The sequence below is a fragment of the Oncorhynchus kisutch genome, linkage group LG2 (genome assembly GCF_002021735.2).
Source record: "Oncorhynchus kisutch isolate 150728-3 linkage group LG2, Okis_V2, whole genome shotgun sequence".
NCBI classification, from domain to species: domain Eukaryota; kingdom Metazoa; phylum Chordata; class Actinopteri; order Salmoniformes; family Salmonidae; genus Oncorhynchus; species Oncorhynchus kisutch.
This window is the reverse complement of record NC_034175.2, coordinates 42,730,810-42,746,286: the sequence shown is the minus strand read 5'-3', so window position 1 is coordinate 42,746,286 and position 15,477 is coordinate 42,730,810. Positions and strand designations below refer to the sequence as shown.

Genomic DNA, 15,477 nt, shown 5'->3' with positions numbered 1-15,477 from the left:
TCAAGACTGTTTCAAGGACAGATTTTTTCCATCTGCGTAACATTGCAAAAATCAGAAACTTTCTGCTTTTGTTACTTACAGGTTAGACTACTGCAATGCTCTACTTTCCGGCTACCCGGATAAAGCACTAAATAAACTTCAGTTAGTGCTAAATATGGCTGCTAGAATCCTGACTAGAACCAAAACATTTGATCATATTACTCCAGTGCTAGCCTCCCTACAATGGCTTCCTGTCAAGGCAAGGGCTGATTTCAAGGTTTTACTGCTAACCTACAAAGCATTACATGGGCTTGCTCCTACCTATCTCTCTGATTTGGTCCTGCCGTACATGCCTACACGTACGCTATGGTCACAAGACGCAGGCTTCCTAATTGTCCCTAGAATTTCTAAGCAAACAGCTGGAGGCAGGGCTTTCTCCTATAGAGCTCCATTTTTATGGAATGGTCTGCCTACCCATGTGAGAGAAGCAAACTCGGTCTCAACCGTTAAGTCTTTACTGAAGACTCATCTCTTCAGTGTGTCATATGCTTGAGTGTAGTCTGGCCCAGGAGTGTGAAGGTGAGCGGAAAGGCTCTGGAGCAACGAACCGCCCTTGCTGTCTCTGCCTGGCACGTTCCCCTCTCTCCACTGGGATTCTCTGCCTCTAACCCTATTACAGGGGCTGAGTCACTGTCTTACTGGTGCTCTTTCATGCCGTCCCTAGGAGGGGTGCGTCACTTGAGTGGGTTGAGTCACTGATGTGATCTCCCAACCCCCTTGGGTTGTGCCGTGGGGAAGATCTTTGTGGGCTATACTCGGCCTTGTCTCAGGATGGTAAGTTGGTGATTGAAGATATCCCTCTGATGTGGTGTGGGGGCTGTGCTTTTGCAAAGTAGGTGGGGTTATATCCTTCCTGTTTGGCCCTGTCCGGGGGTATCATCGGATGGGGCCACAGTGTCTCCTGACCCCTCCTATCTCACCCTCCAGTATTTATGCTGCAGTAGTTTATGTGTCGGGAGGCTAGGGTCAGTTTGTTATATCTGGAGTACTTCTCCTTACTAATGTCTTATCCGGTGTCCTGTGTGAATTTAAATATGCTCTCTCTAATTCTCTCTCTCTCTCTTTCTTTCTCTCTCTCGGAGGACCTGAGCCCTAGACCATGCCTCAGGACTACCTGGCATGATGACTCCTTGCTGTCCCCAGTCCACCTGGCCGTGCTGCTGCTCCAGTTTCAACTGTTCTCCCTGCGGCTATGGAATCCTGACCTGTTCACCGGACGTGCTACCTGTCTCAGACCTATTATTTGACCATGCTAGTCATTTATGAACATTTGAACATCTTGGACATGTTCTGTTATAATCTCCACCTGGCACAGCCAGAAGAGGACTGGCCACCCCTCATAGCCTGGTTCCTCTCTAGGTTTCTTCCTAGGTTTTGGCCTTTCTAGGGAGTTTTTCCTAGCCAACCTGCTTCAACACCTGCATTGCTTGCTGCTTGGGGTTTTAGGCTGGGTTTCTCTACAGCACTTTGAGATATCAGCTGATGTACGAAGGGCTATATAAATAAATTTGATTTGAATTTGATTTGATCTAGTTTCAGGCATTGCTTTTACTCCTACTACGTTAGGTTAGCTATAATGATGGTTTATAGGGAAAAAAAAAGAGCTGGACTATCACTCGGTAACAGTGGGCCTGCTGCTTTTATGCATGTAAATTACACACTTCCGTAAATGTTTATGGCGTCACAGAAAGAAATGGTGCACTTGTATTGAGACAAATTCATTCAGAACTCCACTTTGTCTCTATTTATTTTACGAGTGCATTTCAATTGAGACCTGCTCTAGAGACATACAATCCATGCATCTCAAGTTACACAAAGCTTTTCTTCAAAATGATCCAAATGCCATATCTCCATCTACATAAATGGAATAAATAAAAATACAAGTGTTTTGATAACATGAGAGAACAACATACTCACAGTTTGCTGTGCTGAGGTATTCTTCAGTCTTACCTCTGAAATACCTAACCTCCCTTCTCTTCTTGTTGACTTGGAGTTCTCCCTTAGCCGGTGTATTATAGGCAGTAGTGATGTGGGGGGGAAGACTATGCAGTTACATTTTGGGATATTACTTTTGACAATATATCGTATAGTTGCAATAGTTGGCTGTACCTGCACCAAAACAAACTCTCCTGTGCCTCTGCAGCAAACATATGGTGAGCAATATGTTTGGAACATTGAATCGCAATAAAATCACAATATCAAATCACAATACATATAGAATCGTGAGAATCGCAATATATATCGTATCGGCACCGAAGTATCATGATAATATTGTATCATGAGGTCCCTGGCAATTCCCAGCCCTAAGAGGCAGTGACCACTTGTGGTTTGGAGAGAGACGAGAGCGTTTGTGGTCGAGGGCTCCTCTCACTTATGCAGGTTGATACGCAGGTTGATTGAATTTCCACCATTGGGAAACCGTATCGGCCTGGTCCAGGTACACAGGCTACATGTATGGGGAGGGAGGACACAGCTCAATACACTCCACAGGGTTCCACTTTCTTTGAAGTCTGAGAGGTCTCTTTCAACAGACTGAGATAACTGACTGGCTTTGGACATTAAGACCTCTGAGGAGCACACACACACACACAGACACGCACACACTGAAATTCTACTGTGTTCAACACTCTTTTTTTACACCACATTTCATACTTCAGTGTTAACGTTGCAACTTGACCACACCGTAACTCGCGGCAAGACTTTAAAACCCTAACTTTTAAATGTTCTCTAAATGTAAACATTGCTTGCTGTGACTGAAGAGAGGTTTCATCCTGATGCACGACCATGACACATGTCTCCAAAATACAACGGTGATGGAAGGACACCAGATATCCTCAGTTCACTTGAGATGGTTGCATAATTCAGGACAGGCCAGAGCAGGGTGTCACATTGAGCTGGATCCTCTATCTATTCAGAATGCTTGTGTTACACACCCCAGAGGCAGCTAGACCAAAGACAATTAAGATACTACTACACACGGCTTTAACAGACAAACACAGACGTTTCACCATTAGTCATAATAGCACAGCTGCCATTATTGTCTCAAACTTTGAAATTAATGAAGTCAATAATGAGCACCTTGTTTCTCATAGAATATAAACACATTGGTTATAATTATGCGATTTTGTAATGTGCCAGGGGCTAATAAGCATTACAGAGGAAATTCTTCAGATACATTCTAATGGAGATGCCAAAAACAAATAGTCACTGTGAGTAAAACAAGGACGAGGGAATTACAAAACACAACATGAATATAAAACATTTAGTTCACTTCATTAATCTAAGTAGTAGAGTAAATAGTTTTTTTCTCTGTCTGGTAGTACTAATAAAACACAATATTATATAATGGTAGATCTTCACACAATTCATACTGTAGTCACTGCAATGTATCACAAAAAAAGTATTTTTAACAATTCATAATACACAAATAGTCCAAACCAATTGGATGATAATTGGTCATTTACAGTGAATGATACGTGTATTCTCTATTCAGGCCTCTTGTAGATGAATTGCTCTTTATACAATAGTACAGGAAACAGTACTGAAAATGTAACTATTCCCCAGGTCGTTGCTGTAAATGAGAATGTGTAAAATAAGGAAAACATTTCAAAAATAATGATCACTGCATAATGAATGAGTACCGTAGCATATTGTGTATTTCTACACATCCCTGCTGCAAGTGAACTACTAGCATCATCTACTGTTCTTTCAGAGAAGCACATCCCCCACCCAGCTGCCATGGTGTTAGAGAGAGCATTGTGTACATAGAACGTGGGTGTCTAGGTAATGCACAGGCTACTGCAATGCACTGAAATGCACAGGCTACTGCACACGTGTACCGTCTTTGACTTAGGATCTCAAAGAAGTCGGTCTTCTGAGTCCCTTCTTCCATAGGCCTGGGTGGAATTGATCAATAGAGGGTGTGCAATACTGTGGTAAACATCTCTCACACGTTGTTGAGAAAATAATGTATCTTCATATAGTATCCACTAGATGGGAGTGTACTTCAGCAATCTGCAACAGTCAGAAACTTAAGTCAAGGCAAATCATGGTGGTAAACACGAGGCTTATGGTTTTGATAATTTCCCAAATACTTAACATAGTGTACACACACAATTTTGGTGTAGACTATAGAAACATTTCTTTCTAGGTCTATGTAATGTATACTAATAGGGGCGAGTCCGGTAAATTGAGCCACCTTTGTTTCTAGGAAACCATACACAAAATTAATTTGACCAAATATTTAGGAAGATGCCATCATTTTATGGAGTCTGTGAGGGAATAAACCATATAGAAAAAGTGGTACGCAAGTTAGGTCCGAAAAACGAGTTTTACCAACACAAATGAATGTAAACCAAAGTAGATAATTGTTCTATACATCAGTTGGGGGTCTCTAAAAGCTTGTAGCTGTGTGGGCTAATATAGTCAAAATGTTTGCCTTGGGGCAAGTTGAGGCAATGGCGAGTATAGCAAATTGAAGTGTTTTCATCCCAGGGGTAATGCAAGGGATTATCACTGGGATATGAGGTAACGATAGGGCCTGGCCAATGCTAAAAGTGATTTTGAAAAGCGTTTGTTAGGTGTCAAGCCTGTGTTAATATGCAGAAATCTCTCCCCCATTTTCCTAAAATTCTAATAGTTAATCTAATTTCAGTTTGACAAAACAAGCAATAAATAGTGTTGAGAATCATTGTACCATCTAAACCTCTGTGAAATATATTTTCAATAAACAAAAATATTGTATTTTCAGCTGTTTTAAGATGGTGGACAAAACCGAAAGTAAAAGCAAAAACGAAATTTAAGAACATGAAGCATAGAAATAGTACACATAGAACATATCTTCCGCTTCTTAGACTTGCTTTCAATGGGAATGACAGATCTATAACTCACATTTCTATTTTAATTTGGTTGGGTCACCCCATAGGTTACATAGTGCAGATTTAAAAGATGCTTAAAATTATTAAAAGACAAAACGCGATTGGGGTTGTGTTGAATTGAGTTTGGGAAATAAAGATAGACATGGTTTTAAAAATGTAGTGGTAATATTTCATTAAGTACAGACATTTGTAGGTGTCTTAATTTACCCTGTCCCGTGGCTAAACTTACCCCATACCGGGGTAAATTGTGCCAAGATACCACTTTTTTGGGGACAAGCTATGTTTCCAAACCTGTAATGTTTGCATTATTTCAGGGATATGCAACATCCTGAAATATACACATATCTTTGTTAGAAAGAATACTATATTTCCCTTGACAGGGTGACGCTGAATGTAAAAAATAGCTAATTGTACCCCACTCCCCTACAATGTTTTGTCAATAACATAATACATTGAGCATTAAAACAGAGAAGATGGTAGTGACTATATTCATAGGTTATTTATGAATACTTTACATTGAAATTAAATGTGGTAGGAGAACAACACCATGTGATTATTTTTAATTGTAATTTATAAACTAATCCCGTTCCCAGACACTTCCGTGGGACGAAGTTATGCATACGCCAAGTTCGACACCGTTGACTATAAAATATACAATTGTATCCAAGTTGAGTGTATAAACGCCATATTGCCATTGGCTATAGTTACTAGCATTGACGCACATTGTCTTCCCAGCTTTGCCTAAAGTAGGCAAAACCGTGTACAAAGGTTTGAGAGGACGATTCCTGATTCCTTAAACCATGTGAAATGATTGGTTAAGGGAAGTCACGTTGCTGATGTGTCTGTCAGACCGATGCTGCACCATTGTTCCAAGAGAAACCGGAAGAACTGCCTATGAATGTGCACTGTGGATGTGACACGACTGTGCCAGGTAGGCAAATCTGAAATAGTGTGCGCCTAAAAAAGCTTTTTTATGAATGGAGTGAATGACATTCTCAACAAAAAAAAACACGTATAATTTAGATGCTTAATTAGGCTACTCAGAGAGAGGGACGTCATTGAACAAGCAGGCGTTGCAACGGCTGAAACATGAAATGAATGGTAAGTGCCGCAATTTGGACCTCATTATCCTTATCAATCTGGCATAGAGTTAAATCATGTGTTTGGTTACAGTTTTCATTGACAGTATAATCTGTGTATATATTGGGGCATATAATTGAATATCGTGTGTGTGTGTGTGTGTTTGTGTGTGTGCGCGCGTGCGTGGGCGTGCGTGCGCGCGCGTTTAAATGCATGCCTGTGTGTGTTATTAATATCTGTACATACACATGTGAACCCAAGTAGCTAAAATGCTCCCATGCAGAGCAGTGCGATTTGGGAGAGGCTGGCTCTCTGCAGAGTCCTCCTGGAGAACATGTATCTGTGTCAGGCATAGTGCACACTCTACTCCCTCTCTCTCTCTCTCTTACTGAGAGGGTGAGTGCAGAAAGAGCACTGCCAATCGGCTACTACCATGATTTTAATCAACACACATTTTCAGTATATTTTTTCCTATAACAGAGCTTGCTGGCATGACAAGATACATTTTCCATTTTTAACTGAGCAATTTATTCATTTACAGTAGTTATCTTTAACGTTGCTGTGCATTATTCAAAGGAATAATGAAAAACACAATTTTCAACGGGTCAATCTTTACAGACGTTCCCAGTGAAAAAAGATGTAAAGCACCGTATTCTCTGTTACCTGTATCACCTTGAGTTCATTGGTGGTTATATTTTATAGTCGCTTTCAACCTGATTTTTATGTGGCACTGCCTCTGGAAATAATAGTTGACTCTAGGCTCATTTACATCTAAATTCATTTATTTTCTTCCACAGAATAGAGACAATTTGCTACAGCATACCTACATCTTTTATTTAAGGTAAGACTAGCTAAGTATATTGTATCTCTCATTTATACTGCCTAACATGTCATGTGTTTCAGTGGAATGCAGAAATGTGATGCCACCTGCCTTTGGTAGAATTCGTTGGCTCTGAGAATCAATTAAAAGCTTTGCACAGCTGTTGCAGTTTTGCTACAAAATATCTCAACAAGCTATCTTAAGATTTGATCTTGATATTCAGAGAGAGAACTGTGTTACAGTGTCTACTCAACAGTGACTGGTTATGAAGTAGAAACAACGATACAGTAGTCAGGAATTGTTAGACAAGGCACAGCTTCTGGTATATTAAATGAATACAAAACACATTGTAACATCTATGACATGTGCATGTTGGCTGTTATTCAGTCATGATCATTATGAGATTATAATAAGACATTAGGTACTCAATACATGCTGCAATGTGTCAGAATCTACAGTGCATGAAATAATTTCCCAATGGCTTTTGATGTGGGGAAACACCCAGTGGCTTACATTATAGGGCCTTGTTGATAATAGGCTGAAAAGGTAGTCCTTGATGGTGGACGTGCCTTTATTTTCTTCAACAGACACAATTACAGGCTTTACCAAGCAGTAGTATACGTCAGTATGATGAGTGCCATTTTAAAAGACCAAAAAATGTGTGCTCTTTGCGGTCGGTTCAGTTTCGGTTACATTAAAAAATAATATATATTTTTTAAATTTCAGTTTTGATACTTTTTGTGGCTTATTAACCATCATTTATTTACATTACTTTACAAAAATATTTCAGTTGTTGTGTATATTACATTCATTTTATTTTATGACTTTATTATTTCATTCCAGGTCATCATCTCATCTCTATAGAGCTGCTATCTATGCTGACAAAATCAAAATGTTTGTAGTTCTTCAAAGTAAATGAGGTATACTTTTATGACTGCTGAATACCAACTATCAATCACTTAGATCATGTATTTTCAGGTAGAGTTACCTCGTGAAGCAATTGCTCTCTATCCCTCTCAATCTCACGTTCTTCTCTCTTCTCTCCGTTGCCACACAGACCGGACAAGTAGGAATGCAATGGATTATGGGCATTGTAGTCAATTACCACGTTTTCTGCACTATACTATGTAGAATATTGGCCTGTTGGAAACTATAACTCATACATCGCCTTATTCAGGCTTGATCTGATTCATCTCTAGAGAAACTGTGCATTGAGCTCAGAAAAAAAGCTAAATAGAATTTCAATATTTTAATCGACGTCGGTCAAATAGTAATAAAAAAAAAACGAAAAATAGCAATAGATTTGAGGTATAATTGCAAGGCTGATTATTCAATGCCTTATCAAAATGGGTTAGATGGCAAAGGTCATGTAATTGGATGTCAGCATTGGCAGCAGCTGGGAAGGCACGCTGTGCCAGTAAAGCAGTGAACTGGGTTTGAATATGGCAACGTGCCTCATTATCCAGCACTACCCTCTTTGTTGTCCCTCAACCATCCTCTTTTGTCAAACAGGAAGGAGCCACTGAGACAGCAATGTGCAGCACACACACACACACACACACACACACACACACACACACACACACACATTCCAGCAAAGAGATTGATATCTGTGAGGCAAGAGTGGAGCTCCTTCTCTTACCTTGGCTGTGAATTTTGTCCTCCCTGATCCATCTGTTTGTATATCCAATCGGTCAGCAATATAATTGAATTAGTACATGTGACATAGTTAGGGGACATTGAAACATTCACTAAATGTATTTACTGGGTGCTAGGCTGGATCATTAATCTGGTACATTGAATCTGCCATGTGTTGCTATTACATATTGTAGCACAGATGGCTTGGGCTCTGTCACATTGAATGGGGTCCATTAAAGATTCACAGGGAAGGTGGCACGGCTTTTAAAGATAACCGTACAGAGTAGAATCTCCCTGCATGACTCCTGCGCGGGTGAGTAGTCTTCACACGGAGGTTCACATTCAGCGCCAAATCAATTTGGCATCCTTTTATGTGGAAATGACAGGGATTCATGTTTGGCTTTAAAGTTGACCTGCAGCTCCATTCATAGTGACTTGTAAAACGGGCAAAAAGGTCAAGCTAGAAGATTGTTTTGGGTAGGGAGTAGCTTGTGCTTTAGATCACCGGTTCACATCTTGTTTATCAGTTGGAATGTTGTGCCCTGTAGGAAGCATGTCTGTAGGCTGAACAGGACATTGTCTGTTTTATTGTTCAGGGAACAAAAAAAAACAAAAAAACAATTACACTATTTTTAAAAAATCTATCTTGGAGAAACAATGATTTTATGATATTCTTATTTTCTTTCTCACCTGAAGGCTTTAATGTCTCAACTAAATGTAACACCCCTCTTGCAAATGGAAGACCATGTCAATCCATTTTATCGACTTAATATGTATTCCAGTATTGAATTAAGTCAAACAGCACAAATATCAACTCATATAAAACAGAATACTTGTCTCACTCTCAGAAGGAATGTTGGTTTCTAATCTTAATGTCTATGATGTGACGAGTCCTTGAGGGTCTTTGGTCTGGCTCTGTGCAGGCTAGCGAGGTTGTTCAGGGTTTGGCTGGCTCCCATGAGATGTTGCCATGACACCAATGTGGAAAGTGCTTTCTCTCTCCTGCTTATTATAGGTTGACTTGAAATGTTCTTTTCCCCTCCATTTTATTTAGATGAGCTTAAAGTGATGGTTCTATTTATAAGGAAAGGGAAAGGGGGCTACCTAGTCAGTTGTCCAACTGAATGTATTCAACTGAAATGTGTCTTCTGCATTTAACCCAACCCCTCTGAATCAGAGAGGGGGGGGGGGGGGGGGGGGGGCCTTAATCGACATGCACGTCTTTGGCGCCCGGGGAACAGTGGGTTAACTGGATTGCTCAGGGGCAGAACGACAGATTTTTACCTTGTCAGCTCGGGGATTTGATCCAGAAACCTTTCGGTTACTGTCCCAGTCTATCTATGTCTTGTAGTTTATTTTGTGTCACTGGAAATAAATGACAAGGATCTGACATTAACAGTTAGTTGCTGGAGCCCAGCCCACATAAACATATTGCCCTGGAAATCCATTTTACTACTGTTAGTAACTCTGAATGTGATAGATACAGTACCATAATTATGCCAACTTTAACCTATAACCATAATTATGCTATCTCATTTGATGTACTCTCATTGGTAATGGGCCTGCATACTTATCAAGACTTGTTTTCGTTTGGAAGTGAATTTTTCTCAATTTGTTTTGATTCCATGGAAAATTAAGAGCACCCCTTTTCCTATTCCTACGAGTTTGGGATGTCACATTTCTCTGAATAAATTCTCAACAAATGATTTCCAGCATGCAGTTAATCTGCTCATTATGCCTGCCATCACTATGGCAACCAGTTTTAATGTGGCGAAAAACTCTTTAGTAAATTGACTACCATTGTGGTATATGTTTTTATTTTGTCAGATCATTAGTCAGAAATAATGTAATACTGTCAAATTAATATATCTTTTTTTTTTTTACAGTAAATGTGTGAATCACCAAGGGTTGATTTAATGTAACCACATAATTAAAACAATCATTATATTTATGTGAGTATAACGATATGATCATATTTTTGCATCCCCCTGCATTCATGGACTGTATTTGATTTCCATTTACAGTAGATATTCTAGTGACAAAGAAAATCATGTGAGTAAAATGATGATGTTTTGTATATGGATAACTGAGTTTGTCTGGTGGTGATGACTCTATTTCTATCTCCGAGGCAGCTTGCGGGAGTCTGTATCCGTTAGGATGAAGTTAGTTAATTAGGCTAAATTTAGCCTCCGAAATGTGAGAGCTGCATATCGTTTTTAGCCTACAAAGGCGATATGTTTTCATTTGGTCTATTTAGATTATTTATAGTACAAATAAAATATATCTTCAAGTTGAAATCTTTATTTCTTGCTCTCTCATTTCAGATGAATACAATTAGATTTGCACTGTCCACCTACAACTACAGTATAACCTGCTTCATGAATTTTCCCAAATAACAGAGCTAATGTTTTGCATGTGAAAATGCTTGAAGATCTCAACAGATAATACTATATATAAATGATAAGAATGTCTGCCTAACATGGATCAACACCACCTTGGCTCCCTCTGCTTGTATGAGAGATGAAAGCATCTATGTCTCTGTGAGGTGCCTTGGCAGTTCTGTCTCTGCCAGAGCTAGGGCTTATGCAAACTTTTAGGTAGCTTGGGAAAATGCATCCATAAATAAAATATGCTTTTATGAATAATTTGGCTGAGGATTGTGATTGACAACTAGGGTGAAAGTACCCGATTATGCCTCCACAGTGCATGACTGGAATTACACCAACAAGTTTAGCTGTTTTTGCATCATTCGGTTGACTAATTATGGCAGACAAAAGGGATTGATATACAGTGAACACCTTCCCCCCCCCCCCCCCCCCACCCCCCATGTTGACTCCAATGCTTCCCAACTGTCCTTTGGGTGGTGGACCATTCTTGATACATGCAGGAAATTGTTTGAGTGTGGAAAAACCCAGCAGCGTTGCAGTTCTTGACACAAACCGATGCGCCTGGCACTTCAATATTTTGTCCTGCCCATTCACCCTCTGAATGCAACACATACACAATTCCTGTCTCAATTGTCTCAAGGCTTAAAAATCCTTCTTTAACCTGTTTCCTCCCCTTCATCTACACCGATTGGAGTGGATTTAACAAGTGACATTAATGAGGGATCATAGCTTTCACCAGGATTCACCTGTCATGGAAAAAGCAGGTGTTCTTAATGTTTTGTATACTCAGTGTATGTTGTCGGACTAATGTCAGATGAATTCATGTGCAAAAGCATCAGCTTGCCTTTTAGTAATTGTAACATTTTATAAATGTTTGTTTAAAAGAGGAAATGTGAATAATAAAATGACCTGCTTTTTTTTTATACACAAATTGCCTTTGAAAATAACCAAACAATAACCAACCATATTGGGTGCATACAACATAATGTTATTTTATTTACCCATCATTGAATTGTACTGACAACATCCCCCTTAGCAACTCTGAACTCATATTATTTGGAGTTGTATGTCGATGCATTATCGATGTTATGAAATGGAACAGAGCAGCCCAGTTTGATATAATATCACCCTAAACATCCTAATTCTTGGCATTAGCCTCTATCTCACTTATCCCTGGACCTGCATTGATAAAAGACAGCGCTGGCGTTTCCTCTATTGTTCTGTGAGGAGGGGGAGATAGATCAATGGTCCCTGTGCTAGCTGCAGCAGGCAGGCAAGCTCCCTCCGTGTACAGCAGTGGGCTGGTCTGACTCCCTCCTTTCCTTTCATGTGTGTGGAGCAGTCTACAGCCTCAGGCAGCTGCAAGTTAACAAATGTACAGAGCGCATTTCGAAAGTCTGATTTGCATAAGTCTGTAGATGTGCTACATTTCCTTAAATGGATTCCTTTGTGTTTAATTGGTGTATGGTTCCTTGTGCATGTGACTTTCCAATTCTCTTGGACTCTTTGTTGTTCTCCTCTCAATTTAATTTGACCATGATCTGATCATGGATGAGTAAGATGTAGATTATATTATTGTGTTATTGGTGCCTCAGAAACGTTGAGTGTTTGAATATAAATATGCCCTCTCCACCATATTTAATTATTTCATAGTTAAGTATGCAAATGCATGTCATTCGATTTTGTGTGCGGATTGATATACCGAAAAGCTTGGGAAACTTGGGACTATAAGGTTCTATCTGCAAAAGATGATTCTGAGATAATTGGCTTTAAAGTTCCGAACCCTCATTGATTTGAATGGTGTCAACAATTTTTCTATCTTGTATATTCTTTTGAATTTAACAACATGAATTTGGGTATTTAGAGTACTATATAGAGGAGAAAATTGAACAGAACAAGGCTATGTCAATAACTCAATTTTGACAAAATTGCCTTGAGCATTCTGTTATTCCTGAACCCATGATTATGAGAGAGAGAGCGAGTCCCCTCTGACCCCCTCAACAAACATATTCCTCTGTGGCCTTTCCATGTATAATTTATTTTTAAACAGTGCCATTGAATGTGAAATCCATCAATGTTGTGTTTATGTTCCCTCCGCCATCGGTTGCAGGAATCCTCCATCGACATCATCTGTAGATCTATAATCATCCAGGCCACAGCTTCTCCTCAGGGAGCCCAGCTGAGACCCTGCCTGCCTCTAAAGGTTGCTGTTTATGGCCGTGCCTCACACCAGTGATTTATGAGGTTAAGCCCAACCTCGGACTGCTAACATGGCAGAAGATCTTTAGTGGTTATGGGTTCTTCTTCTTCACTGTGCAATCTCATTGTATGGCTTTAATGGCCCTAGTCTCCTAGACAGTCTGCCTATTGGCATATAGCTGAATCTCCCACTAGACAAAAATCAGCCTAGCCATCTGGGTTGCGTGGATGTTTGCACAGTGCTGTATGATGACAATTAAAACACTAGCACTTTGGAATGAGACGCCATATTGAGTGTTAGCTGAGACTGGCGAGGTCCTCTCCCCAGGCTTCAGAGAGAGAGAGCGACAGGAATATGTCCCAAATTACACCCTATTTCCTATGGGCCCTCATAAAAAGTAGTGCACTATGTAGGGAATAGGGTGTCATTTGGAATGTAGGCTGTGGTGTCTATAGTCGGTTCCCTTGTCTCTAGCTTCACAAAATCAGAAATACATTGCCCACTCCCTGCACCAATGTCCATTATCAATCTGGTCTCAGAGCATTTCATATTATTCTGTACGTAAATCCGGGGCATGTTGAGTTTCCTATGGTATGTATTCATTTGTGGATGTCCATCACCCATTTCACATGATATGTTTAGCATTACAATTTGTATTATATGTTACGAATTTGCTAAACGTACAATATGTTTTGAATTTGCTAAACGTATATGTTACGAATTCTAGCTAGGTGGCTAATGTTAGCTAGCTCACTAACATTAGCGAGGCTAGGGGTTAGTGTTAAGTTTAGTAGTTAGGGTAAATGGTTAAGGCTAGGGGAAGGGTTAGCTAACATGCTAAGTAGTTGCAAAGTAGCAAGTAGTTGAAAATGTGCTAATTAGCTAAAATTATAACCGTTATCTGTGATGAGATTCAAACTTGCAACCTTTTGGGCTGTTAGACATTTGCGTTATACGCCTAACCATCCACCCCAACCAACCACCTTCCTTTTGTTTTTACCTTACATAACCCTCTGTCTTATGAAGCCATACCAAACGTAACATATCATACTAAATTGAGTTCACGGATTTATGTACAGAATAATACAAAATGCTCTGAGACCAGGTTGCTGCTATTGTATTGTATTGTATTGTATTGTATTGTATTTGTATTTATTAGGGATCCCCATTAGCTGCTGCCAAGTCAGCAGCTACTCTACCTGGGGTCCAGCAACATTAAGCCAGTTATATACCATTTAAAATGTTACATGACATTACTTTTCACAACACATCAAGTGCGTTCTCTCAGGCCACTACTCTACGATCCAATATCTACAATACAAAATCCATGTGTAGGTGTGTGTAGAGTGCATGTCTTATCCGTGTATGTTTGTGTGTCTGTGCCTGTGTGTTTTCTCTTCACAGTCCCTGCTGTTCCATAAGGTGTATTTTTATCTGTTTTTAAATCTGATTCTACTACTTACATCAGTTACCTGATGTGGAATAGAGTTATGTAGCCATGGCTCTTTGTAGTACTGTGCGCCTCACAGTCTGTTCTTAACTTGGTGATTGTGAAGAGACCTCTGGTGGCATGTCTTGTGGGGTATGCATGGGTGTCTGAGCTGTGTGCTAGTAGTTTAAACAGGCACCTCGGGCCATTCAGCATGTTAACACTTACAAAAACAAGTAGTGATGAAGTCAATTTCTCCTCCACTTTGAGCCATGAGTGATTGACATGCACGTTATTAATGTTAGCGCCCTGTGTACGTTTAAGGGCCAGCCGTGCTGCCCTGTTCTGAACCAATTGTAATTTTCCAGAGGTCCCTCTTTGTGGCACCTGACCACACGACTGAACAGTAGTCCAGTTGCGACAAAACTAGTACCTGTAGAACTTGCCTTGTTGATAGTGTTGTTAAAAAGTCAGAGCACCGCTTGTTAGCTACTGTTGTATCAACATGTTTGGACCATGACAGTTTACAATCCAGGGCTACTCCAAGCAGTTTAGTCACCTCAATTTGCTCAATATCCACATTATTTATTGCAAGTTTTAGTTGAGGTTTAAGGTTTAGTGAATGATTTGTCCCAAATACAATGCTTTTAGTTATTAAAATATGTAGGACTAACTTATTCCTTGCCACCCATTCTGAAACTAACTACAGCTCTTTTTTACGTTTAGCAGGGATTATAGTAATGAGTCATCCACATACATAGACACACTGGCTTTACTCAAGGCCATTGGCATGTCATTAGTAAATATTTTAAAAAGTAAGAGGCCTAGACAGCTGCCCTGGGGAATTCCTGATTCTACCTGGATTATGTTGGAGATGCTTCCATTAAAGAACACCCTCTGTGTTCTGTTAGACAGGTAACTCTTTATCCACAATATAGCAGGGGGTGTAAAGCCACAACACATATGTTTTTCCATCAGCAGATTGTGATTGATAATGTCAACAGCCG

The 15,477-nt window shown here is 39.9% G+C and overlaps 1 protein-coding gene across 3 annotated transcripts in view; it reads left to right on the top strand.

Moving 5' to 3' along the window:
* Positions 1-5,731: 5,731 nt before the first annotated feature.
* Positions 5,732-15,477, top strand: part of LOC109866352 (cysteine/serine-rich nuclear protein 3) — a 32,648-nt gene continuing 22,902 nt past the window's right edge. For 2 of the 3 annotated variants that reach the window (XM_031794748.1, XM_031794755.1), the window contains exons 1-2: positions 5,732-6,017; positions 6,794-6,837. The gene's annotated coding sequence lies outside the window, so the exon portion shown is untranslated. The remainder of the gene's footprint in view (positions 6,018-6,793; positions 6,838-15,477) is intronic. The other variant, XM_020454995.2, reaches the window with a different exon arrangement.